Genomic DNA, 19,192 nt, shown 5'->3' on the forward strand with positions numbered 1-19,192 from the left:
AACCAAAACCAAAGCCTCAGCCCACAGTGTAGGTGTTCAAATAGGAAACTCCATATGTCTAGAATCCCAAAGGGTTTCAAAATCATAGTTGAGGTGACCTAGAAATGTCCCTCTAGAGAGATACGCTACCCACAGAGAAGGAAAAGAAAAATTTTAGTCTTAAACCATGAGACTAGATGGAAAGAAAAAGAAAATTTCATTGAGAAAAAATCATAGTCAATATTTACAACATAATCAGGAAAACAAATCACTATGAGTGAGAGTCAACAAATCAATAAAAGTCAGAATAAGACTTGCAAAGACTTTAGATATTTGATGTTTCAGACGCATATTATTAAACAAATATATATGTTATGTTTTTAAGCATAAAGAAATTGATATTACAAAAAAATGAAGCAAAGATAAAGAAATTGTCTAGAATGCAGCCCAGAAAGAATAATGGATGGAAAATATGAAAGGAAAGTAAACAGAATGGAGGATATAGTAAGAATATTTTATATGTCTAATCAGATTTTCAGAAAAAGAGAATGTGATGAAGCAATATGTGAAGAGATAGATAATTACTAAAATTTTTCAGAGCTGATTTACCAATTTTGAAATTCAGAAAGACCAGAAAAACTCAAGAAGAATAAATAACCAGTAAAATAATAATGAAAATGCTTACCACCAAAAACAAAAACAAAACAAAACAAAACAAAATCAAAGCAAAACAACAGCCAGAGAGAAAGAAAGGCATTAATTATATATATATATATATAAAAGAAAAGGAAAAATCAGACTCTCTGTTGACTTACTAATAGCAAAAATGAGTTCCAAAAATATTGGAATAATGTGCTGGTAAGAAATAACTGTCAATATATAGTTCTAAACCTAGTAAGAGTTTCCTTAAAGGACAAGAGTTAAATAAAGCTTTTCCAACTTATTCAAAAACTGAGAGGTCATTTATACCTCAATAAACTTGTGAGAAAACTGAGTTTGTAAAAAAATAAATCTTTATTGAGAATAAAACTTAAAAATGATATTCATAAGGTAGAAGGAAAAAAGTAATTGCAGAGGTAATCTCTGAAATTAATAAAAGAAACATAACAGAAGATAATTCATAATGTTTAAAATATACCAAGAATGATTGCTCTAGAAACTTATTTGCCACTTAAAATTCTATGAGATAAAATTATTATTCTCATTTTTTAAAGATGGGAACTGGATAGTCTGGGTCCAGAGACCATGACTTTAAACAACACACTATATTGTCTAAAACGATAAACAAAAACTATGGTATGATGGCAAATTTAAGAAAATATTGTCTTAGTGGGTCTTAGTAATGTTTTTTGGATATGACACCTAAAGCACAAACAACAAAATGAAAAAAAAAATAAACTAGTGAAACTACATCAAATTAAAAAGCCCTGCACAGCAAAAGAAACCATCAGCAAAGTGAGACAACCTATAAATTGTGGAAAAATATTTGCAAACCATATATCTGATAAGTGGTTAGTTAATATCCAAACACATAAAGAACTCACATAACTCAATAACAAAAAAACAAATAACCCAGTTAAAAAGGGTTAAAAAAATGGGCAAAGGACCTGAATAGACATTTTTCCAAAGATGATATATGAAAGACCAACAGGTACATGAAAAGATGCTCACATTCACTTGCCATTAGAGAAATGCAAATTAAATTTACAATAAGATATCATCTTATACCTTTTAAAGTAGCCATGATTAAAACACAAGAAATAACAAATTCTGGCATGGATGTTAAAGAAAAGAGAACCCTCGTGCAATGTTGGGATTGTATATTGGTATAACCACTATTTTAGTATAACTACCATATAAGCCAGAAATTTCACTTTGGGAATACAATAGAAATAGAAACACTAACTAAAAAAGAAAGATATCTGCATAGCATCATTATTTACAATAGCTAAGACATAGAAATAATCTAACCGGTTATTGATGGATGAATAGAAGAAAATACAATATATGTACACAACGAAATATTATTCAGCCATAAAAAATGAGGAAATCCTACATTGATTGACCTTGAAGGCAGTATGCTGAATAAAATAAGTCAGAAAAAAAACAACTACTCTACAATCTCATATGTGGAATCTAAAACCAAACAAAAAACTCATTAAAAAAGAAAAAGAGGAAAGAAAGAAAGAAGGAAAGAAAGAAGAAAGAAAGAAAGAAAGAAAGAAAGAAAGAAAGAAAGAAAGAAAGAAAGAAAGAAAAGAAAGAAAAAGAAAGAAAAAGGAAGGAACGAATAGAAAAACGAAAGACGAAATAAATAACTCAGTCCCCCTCCATCACTCCCCTACGACCATCCATCCCCTCCAGCCCGCCCGCCCTCCCTCCCCCAACCCTCCCTCCATCAATCCCCCAAGAAGAAGACCCGAATAACCAAGAAGAAGAGAAAGAAACAGAAAAAAAAAGAAAAGAAAGAGATCAAACTTGTGGTTACCAGAGCCAGAGGATGGGGGAAGGAGAAATTGGAGGGTTTGTCAAAGGTACATACTCCTAGTTATAAAATAAATAAGTACAAGGAATGTAATGTACACCATGGTGACCATAGTTAACACTGCTTTATGGTATATAGGAAAGTTAAGAGTTAATCCCAGAATTCCCTTTACAGGAAAATAATTTTTTTTTATTTTCCTTCTTTTCTTTTTTTAAAAATTTTTAGCTGAACCTATTGTTAATCATTTCACTGTTTATAAATTAAACCATTATGCTATAATTTAAATTCATACAGTAGAATATGTCAATTATTTATCAGTAAAACTGGGAGTAGAAATTGGAAATAAAAAGAAAACATTGTATAATAAAACAACAATAATTATGTCTTAGAGGGTAAAAAGTAAAGCAAATATAAAATTAAAATACATGAAACTAGTAGCATATACATCAGAAATGACTAAATAGTTTAACAGTTTATGTATATTCAGAGATAAAGTAAGAGATTTAGATTTTTACAAAATATCTATGTTTTCCTAGGTTAACTGATGAACAAATAGAAATTTGTCAGAAAACAAATCTGTATTCATTATAAATATTTACCACCCCTCACTTTTTGGTAATGAAAAAAAATTATATACGTAAAAGTCTTTTACATAGAATATAACACATAAACAACTTTCCATACGTCCTATAAAACAGAAACCTGACATTTTTAGTCTAACTTTAGAAGCTCTCAAGATTGTGATTCAAACTGCGCGTGTTGTCACATCTACTACTCCACCTCAAACATTTTGGAGCCCAACTTCATGAAATGTCTTTTCATTTGCAAACCTAATTTATGCTCTGTATCTTCCAGAAAATGCTCACGTTCACACCTGTCAGCATAAAACTCCTTATTTTGAAGTATCCAGTTGTGAAAGGAATAAACAAATTATTAAGTTGCCTGATTAAGGGCAAGTGAAAAATCTTAATTGGAGAACGGATTTGGAGTACCCAGGCTACAAGAATGCCACCACAGCTGCAGCCTAATGCGGAGGAAGGAGAAGTAGGAAATCTTGTCTGTGAATTAATACGACTTAGATCTTAAAGGACAAATGGGCCTGAGAAAGGAACTTGGGTTTTTATTATATGTATCATAATAATACAAATAAATTATTCTTATCATCTAACTCAAATTTCAAAGTTCTCAGATATTTTCCAATAATGTCTAATTTTCTCATACAAAGTACACAAAAACACACAAATATCCATTTTTACGGATTAAACAAACATGAAAAAGGGATGGGCTTGCCTGACACTTCATATAATTCAAAATCAGCATCAATATTAGTTTTCCTGCCTGCTGATCCCTGGTGTAGAGAGCTAAATAATATCTGCAAGTTGCCTTTTTCATTTTCTACTGATGTGAAAATATTTTAAATTTGGAGATGGAGAATTAAAGAGAAGATAATTTTACATGTTTTAGGAGAGATTCTTCTGAAAGAGAGGAGTGACTTGTTACTTGAATCTTGTTTTTTTGCAATGAGAGGGTCTTAGAGAAGGGCAAAATGTGTAAATAATGAAAAAGGAGATCTGGGTTATTGCATTCTGGAAAACAAACCAATCATGACACATGTCCAGGTTTCTACCTGAGGAAGTAAAGTAACTAAATTCTACGTAAAATATTTTTAAATATATGATTTCTTTTTGTAATTTTTAAATATATATTTAAATTAATAATATAAATAAAATAATATATATTTATATATATTATATACATAATATACGGAACAGTGGTAGGTAATAAAGATTAAAGATGAGTATTAATTTGTTTCTGGTGAATTAAAAGTTAGTGCCTGAGAGGGAGTTCTGACAGCTTGACAGGTAGAATAATATAAGAAGACACTTGGAAATCTGAAAGATCTTGAAACTCAAAGATTTCCTTTGTATAAAAAACAATGTGATGTCAATAAGATTTTAGACTCATGGTCTAAGGCAAGAAAGATGGAACCTATCTATATTAATCCTGATATTTAATTTTCTTTTAATTCATTCAAATATGGAAACAAGAGTCTTTTAAGTTTTTAATTTTAAGATTTTTTAAAAAAATTTATTTATTCATGAAAGACAGAGAAAGGGAGGCAGAGACAGAGGGAGAAACAGGCTCCATGCAGGAAGCCCAACGAGGGACTCGATCTCGCATTTCCAGAATCGCACCCTGGACTGAAGGCGGCGCTAAAAGGCTGAGCCACCGGGGCTGCCCTAAGTTTTTAACTTTAATGTCAGTGTAGTTAACAGTCAGTGTTATGTTAGTATTAGGTGTAAAAATGCAGTTATTTAACATTCTATACATGACTCATCATGTCTACTTTTTAATCCCCATCACCTATTTCTGCCATCCCCCCAACCTCTGGTAACCATCATGTTTTCTTTATAGTTAAGACTATGTTTCTTAGTTTATCTGTTTTGCCCTTTGTCCATTTGTTGTCTCTTACGTTCCACATATGAGTGAAATCATATGGTATTCGTCTTTCTCTGCCTTTTTCACTTAGCGTTGTACAATCCATCCATGTTGTTGCAAGTGGCAAGATCTTATTCCAGTTTTATGACTGACCTTCATCTTCTTTATCCATTCATCTCTGGACGGACACTTGCGATTTTCCTCAGTTTGGCTATAATAGTGATGCAATATACACAGGGGATCATATATCCTTTCAAATTAGTGTTCTGTATTGTTGGTTAAATACCCAGTACTGTGATTACTGGATCCTGTGGTAGTTCTATTTTCAACTGTCTGAGGAAACTTCAAACTGTCTTCCACAGTCACTGTACCAGTTTCCATTCACATCAAAAGTGCAAGAGTGTTTTCTTTTTCTCCCCCTTCTCACCAACACTGTTCTTTCTTATTTATTTATTTATTTTTATTTTGGCCAATACGAAATGTGCGAGGTGAAATATCATTGTACTTTTGATTTGGATTTCTTTGATGATAACTGCTGTTTGAGTATCTTTTCATATGTCTGTTGACCATCTGTATCCCTTCTTTGCAGAAATGTGTTTTGCCTGTTTTTAAACTGGATTATTTGGTTTTTGGGTGTTGAGTCATTAGGTTCTTTATATATTGTGGATACTAACTCTTTATCAGATATGTCATTTGCAAATATCTTTTCCTATTCCAAAGGTTGTCTTTTGGTTTTTATGCTTATTTCTTTCACTGTAAAGAAGCTTTTTATTTTGATGTTGTCCCAATAGTTTATTTTTGCTTTTATTTCCCTTGCCTCAGGAGACATAGATAAATAGATGTTGTTATGGTCAATGTCAGAAAAATTATTTCCTGTGTTCTCTTCTAGGATTTTTATGGTTTCAGCTTTAACATTTAAGTCTTTAATCCATTTTTATTTTATTTTTGTGTATGGTGTAAGAAAGTGGACAAATTTCATTCTTTCGCATGCAGCTTTCCAGGTTTCACAACACAATTTGTTGAAGAGACTTTTTTCCCAATTGTATATTCTGCCTCTTTTGTTTGATATTAATTGACCAAATTATCCTGGGTTCATTTCTGGGTTTTCCATTTTGCTCCATTGATTCATGTGTCTATTTTTGTTTCAATACCATAATGTTTGAATTTCTACAGCTTTGTAATATAACTTGAAGTCTGGAATTGTATTACCTCCAGTTATGCTTCTCTTTTTCAACATTGTTTTTGTTATTCAGGGTCTTTAGTGGTTTCATAAAATTTTAGAATTATTTGTTCTAGTTCTGTGAAAAATGCCTTTGGCATTTTGATAAGGATTGCATGAAATCTGTAGTTTACTTTGGGTAGTATGGACATTTTAACAATATTTGTTATTCTAATCCACAAGCATGAAATACCTTTGCATTTGTTTGTGTCATCTTAAATTCTTTTCACCAGTGTTTTATAGTTTATAGAGCATAAGTCTTTCACCTCTTTGGTTATGTTTATTCCCAGGAATTATATTATTTTTGGTTCTTTTGTGAATGAGATAATTAATTTTTCTTTGCAATTCCATTATTTGTATATAGAAATGCAACTGATTTCTGTAGGTTGATTTTGTATCCTGTGACTTTACTGAATTCATTTACCAGTTCTAATAGTTTCTTGGTGGAGTCTTTGGGTTTTTTTTTTTTTATATATGTAAAATCATGTCATTTGCAAATAGTAAAAGTTTTACTTCTTTTTTACCAATTTAGAGGCCTTGTATTTCTTTTCATTGTCTGATTGCTATGGGTAGGCCTTCCAGTACTATACTGAATAAAAGTGCTGAGAGTGGACATCCCTGTCTTGTTCCTGACCTTATGGGAAAAATTCATTTTTTTGCCACTGAGTGTGATGTTAGCTGTGGAGTTTTCATATAAGACCTTTATCATGTATATACCCTCCAACCCTACTTTGTTGAGCATTTTTATCCAGAATATTTGTTGTACTTCGTCCAATGCTTTTCTGCATCTACTGAAATAACTTTATGGTCTTTATTCTTTCTCTTATTGATAAGTAATATACCGATTGATTTGCAAATATTAAACCACCTTTGCATCCTGGGAATAAATCCTACTTGACTGTGACAAATAATATATGTAATGTATTGTTGGATTTGGTTTGCCAATATTCATTGAGGATTTTTACATCTATGTTCATCAGAGATATTGGCCTATAGTTATTTTTTTTTTTTTTTTCTGTAGTGGTTTTATCTGGTTTTGGTACCAGAGTAATGCTGAATGTTCTGGTACTTTGGTACCAGAGTAATACAGTTTTGTAAATGAATGTGGAAGGGTTTTATTTGCTCTCTTCTATTTTTTTGTAATACTATGAGAAAAATAGGCATTGACCTTTCTTTAATTGTTTGCTAGAATTTACCTGAGAAACCATCTCCTTGGAACTTTTGTTGTTGAAAGTTTTTTGATTACAGATTCAATTTCATTGTCAGTAATCAGTCTGCTCAAATTTTCTATTTCTTCCTGATTCTATTTTGGGAGGTTACATGTTTCTAGAAATTTATCCATTTCTTCTAGGTTTGTCTAATTATATGCCAATTTGTTAGCATACAATTTTTCATAATATTCTCTTATGAAAAATTGTATGCTATGCTTTGTATTTCTATGGTGTCAGTTATTTCTTCCCTTTCATTTTGGATTTTGTTTATTTCAGTCCTTTCTCTTTCTATCTGTCTGTCTGTCTGTCTCTCTCTGTTTTTTTTGATGAGTCTGGCTAAAGGTTTTTAATTTTGTTGATCCTTTCAAAGTACCAGCTCCTGGTTTCATTGATCTGTTCTATTGTTTTTTGTTTGTTTCTTTGTTTTTGTTTTGTTTTGACTCTTTTAAAAGATTATATGTATTTATTTGAGATATATATAGAGAGAGCATAAACAAGGGGAAGAGCAGAGGGAGAAGCAGACTCCCTGCTGAGCAGACTGCCCCCTGCTGCTGCCATCCCAATGGGACTCCATCCCAAGACTGTGAGATCATGACCTAAACTGAAGGTAGATGCATAACCATCTAAGCCACACAGTCACTTTTTGTTTTTGTTATTGTTTTAAGTTTCTATTTGGTTCATTTATGCTTTAATCCTTATTATTTTCTTTCTTCTAAAGTTTGGGGTTTTTTTAATATAATTTTTTTTAAAGATTTATTTATTTATTTATGATAGACATAGAGAGAGAGAGAGGCAGAGACACAGGAGGAGGGAGAAGCAGGCTTCATGCCGGGAGCCTGACGTGGGACTCGATCTGGGACTCCAGGACAGCGTCCTAGGCCAAAGGCAGGCGGCAAACCGCTGAGCCAGCCAGGGATCCCCAAAGTTTGGGGTTTTATTAGTTGTTCTTTTTCCTAGCTCCTTTTGGTGTAAAGGTAGCTTGTTTATTTGGGCTTTTTTCCTGCTTCCTGAGGTAGGCCTATAATACTATAAATTTTCCTCTTAAAATCTTATTTGCTACATCCCAAGAGGTTGGACTGTTATGTTTCCATCATCATTTGTCTTTTTGATTTCCTCTTTGATTTCTTGGTTAATCCATTTATTGTTTAGGGGCATCTTATTTAACTTCCATTTATTTATGCTATTTCTAGACTTTTTCTTTTGGTTGATTTCTAGTTTCATGGCATTGTGGTCAGAAAAACGCCATGGAAAAGCCAGGAATGACTTTGATCTTTTTGAATTTGTTGAGATTTTCTTTGTAGCTGAATATGAGACATTTTCTGGAAAATGTTCCATTTGAACTTGAAAAGAATGTGTATTCTGCTGTTTTAGGATGTAGTTTTCTGAGTATCTGTTAAGTCCATCTATTCCAGTGTGTCATTCAAAACCACTGTTTCTGTTTGGATATCTGTCTGTTGATGCAAGTGGGATGCTAAAGTCCCCTACTATTATTCATATTACTAATGACTATTTCATGTTTCTTATTAATTATTTCAGTGTTCTTGTAATGGTGCATAAATATTTATAATTGTTATATATATCTGATTTTATTGCCCTCTGAATGATTATATACTGTACTTCTATGTTTTTTGTTACAACATTTGTTTTAAAGTCTGATAAAAGTTGTTACTCCAGGTTTCTATTTACATCTATTTGAATGATAAGTGCTTCTTCATCTCTTTACTCTTAGTGTGCAGGTGCCTACAGGCCTGAAATAAGTCTCTTTTAGTCAGCATATAGATGGGTCTTTTAGTGTTTGTTAATTTTAATCCATTCTGCATCCTATCTATATCTTTTGATTAGAACATTTAGTCCATTTACATTAAGAGCAATTATTGATAGGTATGCATTTATTGCCATTTTGTTACTTATTTTACGGTTATTTTTGTAGTTCTTCTTTGTTCCTTTCTTCTCTTGTTCTCTTTTCTTACATAAGTCGGCTTTCTTTAGTGATATACTTTGAACCCTTTTTCTTTATTTTTTACATATGTATTACTAGTTTTTTATTTGTGGTTACTATTCAGTTTATCTTCTATATATATACAGCAGTTTATGTGAAGTTGATGATATCTGAAGTTTGAGATCATTCTTTATTCCTCTTCCTGACATGTTTTTGGAATATTGTGTGATACTTTACATCCTTTTATTTTGAGCCCCTTGACTAGTTTTTACAGGCATACTTCTTTCTACTGTTCTTGCAATTCTCACTTTCCTTACTTTTGCCTATAGTGTTTCCTTTCCACTCAGAGAGTCCAATTTAACATTTCTTGTAGGGCTGGTTTATTGGTTACAGACTCCTTTAGTTTTTCTTTGGGAAATTCTTTATGTCTCCTGAGTGATACCCTTGCAGGATAAAATATTCTGTGCCACACATTGTTTTGTTTTCAGCACTTTGAATATATCATATCATTTTCTTCTGGCCTCCAAAGTTTTTCCAGAAATACACTGATAGCCTTACAGGTTTCCCTTGTATGTAACTGCTTTCTTTTCTTTTGCTGCTTTTAAAAATCTCTCCTTCTGATGCCTTAGTGACTCAGTCAGTTAAGCATTTGACTCTTGATTTTGGCTCAGATAATGATCTCAGGGTGTGAGAGATTGAGCCCCATGTCATGTCCCATGCCCAGTGCAGAGTCTGCTAAGGATTTTCTCTCTCCTCTCCTTCTGCCCCCTTCCTCCTCCTCAAATAGATAGATAAATTAATTAATTAATTAATTAATTAATTAATTAAAATTCTCTTTTCATCACTATTTTTTTTTTCAATTTTAATTATTTCTGTCTTGTCGTGTACTTCTTTGTGTTGGTTTTGTTGGGGGATTTCTATATCTTCTGGGTCTGGATTTCTGTTTCCTTCCCCAGGTTACAGAAGTGTTCAGCTATTATTTCTTCAAATACATTTTCTACCCCCTTATCTTTCTCTTCTGCTTCCAAGATCCCTATAATGTGAGTATTATTACCCTTGATGGTGTTGCTGAGTTCCCTAAATCTATTCTCATTTTGCGTTTTGTTTTTCCTGTCACCTGCTCAGATTCTTTACATTACACTAATGTATCTTCCAGGTCACTGATTCATTCTTCCACTTTGTCTACTCTACTGTTTATTTCATCAAGATATTTTTAATTTCATTTATTGTGACTTTTCATCTCTGGTTCTTTCTTCTTTCATCATTAAGGATTTCATTGATGACTTCCACTCTTTTCTCAGTACAATGTGTTTCTTTGTGATCATTACTCTAAATTCTCTATCAGGCATATTACTTATCTCCATTTCACTTAGGTTTCTTGTAATTTTGTCCTTTTCTTTCATTTGAGACATATTCCTCTGTTTCTTCATTTTGTCTAACTTTGTTTCTGTTTCTCTGTGTTAGGAGAGACACATATGTCTCCAGCTGTTGAATGGAATAACCTTATGAAGAAGAGGTACTGTAGCCCTACTGTGCAGTTTCCCATGTTCAACAGAAACTAGTGCTTCAGGGTTGTCTCCTTTATTTGATTGGATGCACCTTGCTGTTGTGATGAACCCTTTGGTCCAGTTGTCTGTAGAGATTCCTTTTGCCTGTTGTGAGCAGTGTTTGGTCCCTGTGGTTTACTGGACGAGTCTAGGGACACCTGGAGCTTGAGCTAAATCAGACCAGAAAAGCAGTAACAGCAAACTGCAGGGCGATTTCCCTGTGTCATCTCTGGAGAAATTTTCCTTGGTAAGTGGTGCCTATAGTCAAACCAGCTCTCTGCCTCCATCTCATTGCTAGGTCTCTGTCTAATTGCTGGGTGGGATTCCCTCCCTCTTGAGGAGTCCTTTTGGGGTACTGCTGGCTACTATGGGGCTGCTTTTACATAGCCTGATTATGGCACTACTCTGTATGGGGTCTGGCCAAAAGTCTATTGGAGAGGGCAGATTCCCCAAAGCAGAGTTTAGCAGGATAGTGCAGTGGGGCAGTGGTGATAGCAAGTTTTGCATGCCCTTGTCCTCTGGGGAAGGAGCCTTATAGCACTGGAACTGAGGCAGGCTGGAAGGTGGATTGGTGGAAGCACATATGAAGGGTGAGCTGGGCAGCAGTGCTAACAAGTTGGGTAGAGAGTCCCATAGATGATCCCATGTTTACACTGGAAGGTAGGAGTGGGAAATGGTACCTGCCAGTTTCTTTGTTCCTGAAGGAGTTCCCCTAAGATTTCTGCCCTTCAGAACATACTCAGATTAGTAAATAACTTCCCCTCTTGTATGCCTCAGTCAACTTTCAAGCTGCTCTTTCCATGCTTTGTCTCTGTGGGCTATTTGTCCTGCTACCTTTAAAGGCAGGGACTCAGTTTCCTTTCACCTTTCTAGCTTTCTCAGAGCCAAGCTAGCTGACTTTTTTTCCTTTAATCCCACATTTTAAGTCCTGGAGGTTGTAAGAAAAATTCAGCTGCTCTGGTTTCTAAAGACAAGTGTTATGGAGATTTGTCTTCTCTGCACAGGCTTCTTGGTGTGGGGGCCTGTTTCTCTCCTCTCTCTGTGTCTTCAGTGTTCCTTCAGTGTTCCTGTCTCCCACGGACAGTCCTAAGAGTCTGTTTAGTACCTGACCATGTTTCCACGCTTCCTGACCATGTTTCCACGCCTCCTACCATCTTCAATGTGTCCTCCACATTTAGTTGTGGAGTTCAGTCTGCCAGTCTTCAGGTCATTTTCTGTGTTATTTACACTGATATGAGTTTTATCTAGTTGTACCCATGGGACAGAGTTAGCCTAGCATTGTCCTACTCTGCCATTTTTTCCTAGAAGCCCAGAATCTTTTGAAAACAGTTAAAATTAGAGTCATTGTGTTCTCTTTGTTTTGAGTAAATTGGGTTTTTCATGATTACTTAAAATTTAATTTATATTTCCTCAGAAAATTGTCAATTTGCATTGTTTTCTTCATCTGGTTCTAATACCATAAAGCTAAATTGCATTTAAACAATGTTTTGTTCTAGGCTATGGTTAAACTGGGAAGTGTAGATAATTTCAAGGAAATGTTTGAAATAGACAATTGCAATTCTCTCAGGAATCATATACATCTGTATTCTTCATTTCCATATTAAATAAACCCTTTGTCTGAAATATTCATATTTGCTAAAGACAAGGAAAATAGGGCTGATAAAATACAAAAAAAAAGTTCTATATCAAGCAAAGAAACAGATATGAACTTGAGAGCATGTCTATATAAATATATAGGGTTGTTATAAAATATTAGGTAGCTTCTTTGGTGGAATTTTATTAGCAGTATGACAAGGATCTGTAAGTATAGTCTCCTACATTGTTGACAAAGGAGTTCTAAAGAAGTAATGAATGAAAAAGAGAGAGTTTAGGGATGTACAATGGATGTTTTTATACCCAAACTTTAATCCGAATGACTACTATTGATTTTTTTTCCACACAGGAACTACTGCGAAGTAATATGATGAAGTCAATAGAGACCAGTAAAAGCAAGGAAGAAAGAAAGAAAAAGAAAGAGAGAAAGAGAGAAGAAAGAAAGAAAGAAAGAAAGCAAGCAAGCAAGCTAAATTCTGGCCAAAGTTATGTGCCTGATAAACTGCCTTCTGTGCCGTAGCTTCTTCAATCTGTATCATGGTGGCACCAGACTCTTTAGACTCTCAGCAAGTTATCTGGTTTTGTTATTTAAATGTCACAGATATATAAATAAATAAATAAATAAATAAATAAATAAATAAATAAATAACTGTCACAGATAAAAGTCCAATATCCAAAGTGGACATTATAGTTTCCCCACATTTTTAAACAGTTAAATAGCACCGGAAATTCTTAATTTTCTGTTTCTTAATTTAGAACCAAGCTTTCAGTTCACACAGTTGCAAATATAGGTAAGTAGTCACGGCCAAGATGTACTTCAATTAATTCTACTTCTCACCACCAAATAATTCAGATGAAAATTTATAAATGTGCCTAGAACCTGCCAGGACTATGACATGTGAAACAGTATTCCATCTGACAGAGGTCTCAAACCCAACATAATTTCAGTTTCAGTCAAATGAGTGAAAATGGGTCACCATAGTCCAGTCCTTAGAGAATTGACAAGTGTAAGATTAGGGTATATAACTGTACCTTTTTTGTGGAATAACTTTGCTAGCCTTAGGTTGCATTTAAAACATTGTAACTGGGTGGCGCAGTGGTTTAGCGCCTGCCTTTGGCCCAGGGCGTGATCCTGGAGACCCGGGATTGAATCCCACATTGGGCTCCCGGTTCATGGAGCCTGCTTCTCTCTCTGCCTGTTTCTCTGCCTCTCTCTCTCTCTCTCTCTGTGTGACTATCATAAATAAATAAACATTAAAAAAATACTCTTTAAAAAAAAAAAAACATTGTAACTACTCTAGGCTATTCCAAGTCCTTTAAATTCATTAAATCAGAATATTCTTTCTTTTCTTTCTTGCTTTCTTGCTTCTTTCTTTCTTTCTTTCTTTCTTCTTTCTTTCTTTTCTTTCTCTTTCTTTCTTTCTCTTTCTTTCTCTTTCTTTCTTTCATTCTTTCTTTCTTTTCTTTCTTTCTTTTTAACCTTTTAACTAGCCATCAGGATACCATTTCATTGTTTGAGGAAACATCCGTAAATTGAGTTTTCATTTAAATGAAGTGAAGAGAGGCGGGGCAAGACGGCGGAAGAGTAGGGTCCCCAAGTTACCTGTCCCCACCAAATTACCTAGATAACCTTCAAATAATCCTGAAAACCTATGACTTCAGCCTGAGATTTAAAGAGAGACCATCTGGAATGCTACAGTGAGAAGAGTTCGCACTTCTATCAAGGTAGAAGACGGGAAAAAAAGAAATAAAGACACAAAAGGCCTCCAAGGGGGAGGGGCCCCGCGAGGAGCCGGGCTGAGGCCGGGGCGAGTGTCCCCAGGACAGGAGAGCCCCGTCCCGGAGGAGCAGGAGCTGCACCGACCTTCCCGGGCGGAAAGGGGCTCGCGGGGAGGTGGAGCAGGACCCAGGAGGGCGGGGATGCCCTCGGGCTCCCGGGGACACTAACAGACACCTGCACCCCGGGAGAGCGCCCCGAGCTCCCTAAGGGCTGCAGCGCGCACGGTGGGACCCGGAGCAGCTCGGGGGGCTCGGGGGCGGCTCCGTGGAGGGGGCTGCGGGGCGGGAGCAGCTCGGGGGGTCGGGGGAGCTCCGCGGAGGGGGCTGCGGGGCGGGGGCAGCTGGGGGGGCTCGGAGGCGGCTCCGCGGAGGGGGCTGCGGGGCGGGAGCAGCTCGGGGGGCTCGGGGGCGGCTCCGCGGAGGGGGCTGCGGGCGGGAGCGCGAATCCACCAGCGCAGGCTCCGGAGCACAGGGCGCCGGGACACAGCCCGGGATCCGGCCTCCCCCAGGACAGGCAGAGGCCGGGAGGGCCCAGGACAGCGAGGACGCTCCTGCCCCAGCTGAGCAGATCAGCGGCCCCGCCCGGAGCCTCCAGGCCCTGCAGACGGGGAGCTCCGGAGCTACTGCGGGGGCTGACTCCAGGGCTGCAGAGCTGGCCCCGCCACTGGGGCTGTTCCTCCTGGGGCCTCACGGGGTAAACAACCCCCACTGAGCCCTGCACCAGGCAGGGGGCGGAGCAGCTCCCCCAAGTGCTCACACCTGAGAATCAGCACAACAGGCCCCTCCCCCAGAAGACCAGCTAGACTGACATGGGAAAAACAAATTATTGACCAAGCAACACTGGAAAGTTCCAGGGGAAGTCAAGGGATTTACAGTATACACAATCAGAGGATACTCCCCCATGTTTTTTGTTTTTTGTTTTTTGTTTTTTTTCTATTTGCCTCCACCCCTTTTTTTCCTTTTTTCTTTTCTTCTCTTTTTTTCCTTTTTTTCTTTCTTTTTTTTTCCTTTCTTTTTTTCTTTTTTTCTTTCTCTTTTATCTTCTCTCTTTTTCTCTTTTTCCCAATGCAACGTGTTTTTGGCCACTCTGCATTGAGCAAAATGACTAGAAGGAAAACCTCACCTCAAAAGAAAGAATGAGAAACAGTCCTCTCTCCCACAGAGTTACAAAAATTTGGATTACAATTCAATGTCAGAAAGCCAAATCAGAAGCACTATTATAAAGCTACTGGTGGCTCTAAAAAAAAGCATAAAGGACACAAGACACTTCATGACTACAGATTTCAGATCTAATCAGGCAGAAATTAAAAATCAATTAAATAAGATGCAATCCAAACTAGAAGTCCTAACGACCAGGGTTAACGAGGTGGAAGAACAAGTGAGGTACATAGAAGACAAGTTGATGGCAAAGAGAGAAACTGAGGGAAAAAGATACAAACAATTAAAAGATCATGAGGATAGATTAAGGGAAATCAATGACAGCCTGAGGAAGAAAAACCTACGTTTAATTGGGGTTCCCGAGGGCGCCAAAAGGGACAGAGGGCAAGAATATGTATTTGAACAAATCATATCTCAAAAATTTCCTAATCTGGAAAGGGAAACAGGCATTCAGATCCAGGAAATAGAGATACCCCCCCCCCCACTAAAATCAATAAAACCGCTCAACACGTCTACATTTAATAGTGAAGCTTGCAAATTCCAAAGATAAAGAGAAGATCCTTAAAGCAGTAACAGATAAAAAATCTCTAACTTTTATGGGGAAAAATATTAGATTAACAGCAGACCTCTCCACAGAGGGCTGGCAGGATATATTCAGCATCCTAAATGAGAAGAACATGCAGCCAAGAATACTTTATCCAGCAAGGCTTTCATTTAGAATAGAAGGAGAGATAAAGAGCTTCCAAGACAGGCAGGAACTGAAAGAATATGTGACCTCCAAACCAGCTCTGCAAGAAATTTTAAGGGGGACTCTTAAAATTCCCCTTTAAGAAGAAGTCCAATGGAACAATCCACAAAAACAGGGACTGAATAGGTATCATGATGACACTAAACTTATATCTTTCAATAGTAACTCTGAACGTGAATGGGCTTAATGACCCCATCAAAAGGCGCAGGGTGTCAGACTGGATAAAAAAGCAGGACCCATCTATTTGCTGTCTACAAGAGACTCATTTTAGACAGAAGGACACCTACAGCCTGAAAATAAAAGGTTGGAGAACCATTTACCATTCAAATGGTCCTCAAAAGAAAGCAGGGGTAGCCATCCTCATATCAGATAAACTAAAATTTACCCCGAAGACTATAGTGATAGATAGAGTGATAGATAGTGATAGATAGAGGGAAACTGTATCATACTTAAAGGATCTATCCAACAAGAGGACTTAACAATCATCAATATATATGCCCCAAATGTGGGAGCTGCCAAATGTATCAATCAATTAATAACCAAAGTTAAGACATACTTAGATAATACTACACTTCTACTTGGTGACTTCAATGTAGTGTTTTCTACCCTCGATAGGTCTTCTAAGCACAACATCTCCAAAGAAATGAGTTTTAAATGATACACTGGACCAGATGGATTTCACAGATATCTACAGAACTTTATATCCAAACGCAACTGTATACACATTCTTCTCAAATGCACATGGAACTTTCTCCAGAATAGACCACATATTGGGTCACAAATCAGGTCTGAACCGATACCAAAAGATTGGGATCGTCCCGTACATATTCTCAGACCATAATGCCTTGAAATTAGAACTAAATCACAAAAAGAAGTTTGTAAGTATTTCAAACACATGGAGGTTAAGGACCATCCTGCTAAAAGATGAAAGGGTCAACCAGGAAATTAAGGAAGAATTAAAAAGATTCATGGAAACAAATGAGAAAGAAGGTACAACAGTTCAAAATCTTTGGGACGCAGCAAAAGCAGTCCTGGGGAGGGGGGGAAATATATTGCAATACAAGCAGCCATCCAAAAACTGGAAAGAACTCGAATACAAAAGCTAACTTTACACCTAAAGGAGCTAGGAAAAAAAAAAGAAAAACAGCAAATAGAATCTACACCCAGGAGAAAAAGGGAGTTAATAAAGATTTGAGGAGAACTCAAAGAAATAGAGGCCAGAAGAACTGTGGAGCAGACCAACAAAACCAGGAGTTGGTTCTTTGAAAGAATTAATAAGATACATAAACCATTAGCCAGCCTTATTAAAAAGAAGAGAGAGAAGACTCAAATTAATAAAATCATGAATGAGAAAGGAGAGATCACTACCAACACCAAGGAAATACAAACGATTTTAAAAACATATTATGAACAGCTATACGCCAATAAATTAGGCAATCTAGAAGAAATGGACGCTTTCCTGGAAAGCCACAAACTACCAAAACTGAAACAGGAAGAAATAGAAAACCTGAACAGGCCAATAACAAGGGAGGAAATTGAAGGAGTCATCAAAAGCCTCCCAAGACACAAAAGTACAGGGCCAGATGGCTTCCCAGGGGAATTCTATCAAACCTTTAAAGAAGAAACCAGGGATCCCTGGGTGGCGCAGCAGTTTGGCGCCTGCCTTTGGCCCAGGGCGCGATCCTGGAGACCCGGGATCGAGTCCCACATCGGGCTCCCGGTGCATGGAGCCTGCTTCTCCCTCTGCCTGTGTCTCTGCCTCTCTCTCTCTCTCTGTGACTATCATAAATAAATAAAAATTAAAAAAAATTTAAAGAAGAAACTATACCTATTCTACTAAAGCTGTTTGGAAAGATAGAAAGAGATGGAGTACTTCCAAATTCGTTCTATGAGGCCAGCATCACCTTAATTCCAAAACCAGACAAAGACCCCACCAAAAAGGAGAATTACAGACCAATATCCCTGATGAACATGGATGCAAAAATTCTCAACAAGATACTAGCCAATAGGATCCAATAGTACATTAAGAAAATTATTCACCATGACCAAGTAGGATTTATCCCCGGGACACAAGGCTGGTTCAACATTTGTAAAACGATCGATGTGATTCATCATATCAGCAAGAGAAAAACCAAGAACCATAGGATCCTCTCATTAGATGCAGAGAAAGCATTTGACAAAATACAGCATCCATTCCTAATCAAAACTCTTCAGAGTGTAGGGATAGAGGGAACATTCCTCAGCATCTTAAAAGCCATCTAAGAAAAGCCCACAGCAAATATCATTCTCAATGGGGAAGCACTGGGAGCCTTTCCCCTAAGATCAGGAACAACACAGGGATGTCCACTCTCACCACTGCTGTTCAACATAGTACTGGAAGTCCTAGCCTCAGCAATCAGACAACAAAAAAGACATTAAGGCATTCAAAATGGCAAAGAAGAAGTCAAACTCTCCCTCTTCGCCGATGACATGATACTCTACATAGAAAACCCAAAAGTCTCCACCCCAAGATTGCTAGAACTCATACAGCAATTCGGTAGCGTGGCAGGATACAAAATCAATGCCCAGAAATCAATGGCATTTCTCTACACTAACAATGAGACTGAAGAAAGAGAAATTAAGGAGTCAATCCCATTTACAATTACACCCAAAAGCATAAGATCCCTAGGAATAAACCTAACCAAAGAGGTAGGGGATCTATACCCTAAAAACTACAGAACACTTCTGAAAGAAATTGAGGAAGACTCAAAGAGATGGAAAAATATTCCATGCTCATGGATTGGCAGAATTAATATTGTGAAAATGTCAATGTTACCCAGGGCAATGTACACGTTTAATGCAATCCCTATCAAATTACCATGGACTTTCTTCAGAGAGTTGGAACAAATTATTTTAAGATTTGTGTGGAATCAGAAAAGACCCCGAATAGCCAGGGGAATTTTAAAAAAGAAAACCATAGCTGGGGGCATCACAATGCCAGATTTCAGGTTGTACTACAAAGCTGTGGTCATCAAGACAGTGTGGTACTGGCACAAAAACAGACACATAGATCAGTGGAACAGAATAGAGAATCCAGAAGTAGACCCTGAACTTTA

General features: G+C 36.7%; 1 protein-coding gene and 1 long non-coding RNA gene across 3 annotated transcripts in view; one reads left to right on the forward strand and one right to left on the reverse strand.

The window, feature by feature from the left end:
* LOC102154240 overlaps positions 1–13,017 on the forward strand; it is a 97,895-nt gene extending 84,878 nt beyond the window's left edge. The window contains exon 5 of the long non-coding RNA XR_005375406.1: positions 12,762–13,017. This is a non-coding gene — a long non-coding RNA (uncharacterized LOC102154240). The remainder of the gene's footprint in view (positions 1–12,761) is intronic.
* CNTN5 (contactin 5) overlaps positions 1–19,192 on the reverse strand; it is a 1,277,333-nt gene that overhangs the window by 739,893 nt on the left and 518,248 nt on the right. The window lies entirely within an intron of this gene.

This window comes from Canis lupus, chromosome 21 (genome assembly GCF_011100685.1).
Source record: "Canis lupus familiaris isolate Mischka breed German Shepherd chromosome 21, alternate assembly UU_Cfam_GSD_1.0, whole genome shotgun sequence".
Taxonomy (NCBI): domain Eukaryota; kingdom Metazoa; phylum Chordata; class Mammalia; order Carnivora; family Canidae; genus Canis; species Canis lupus.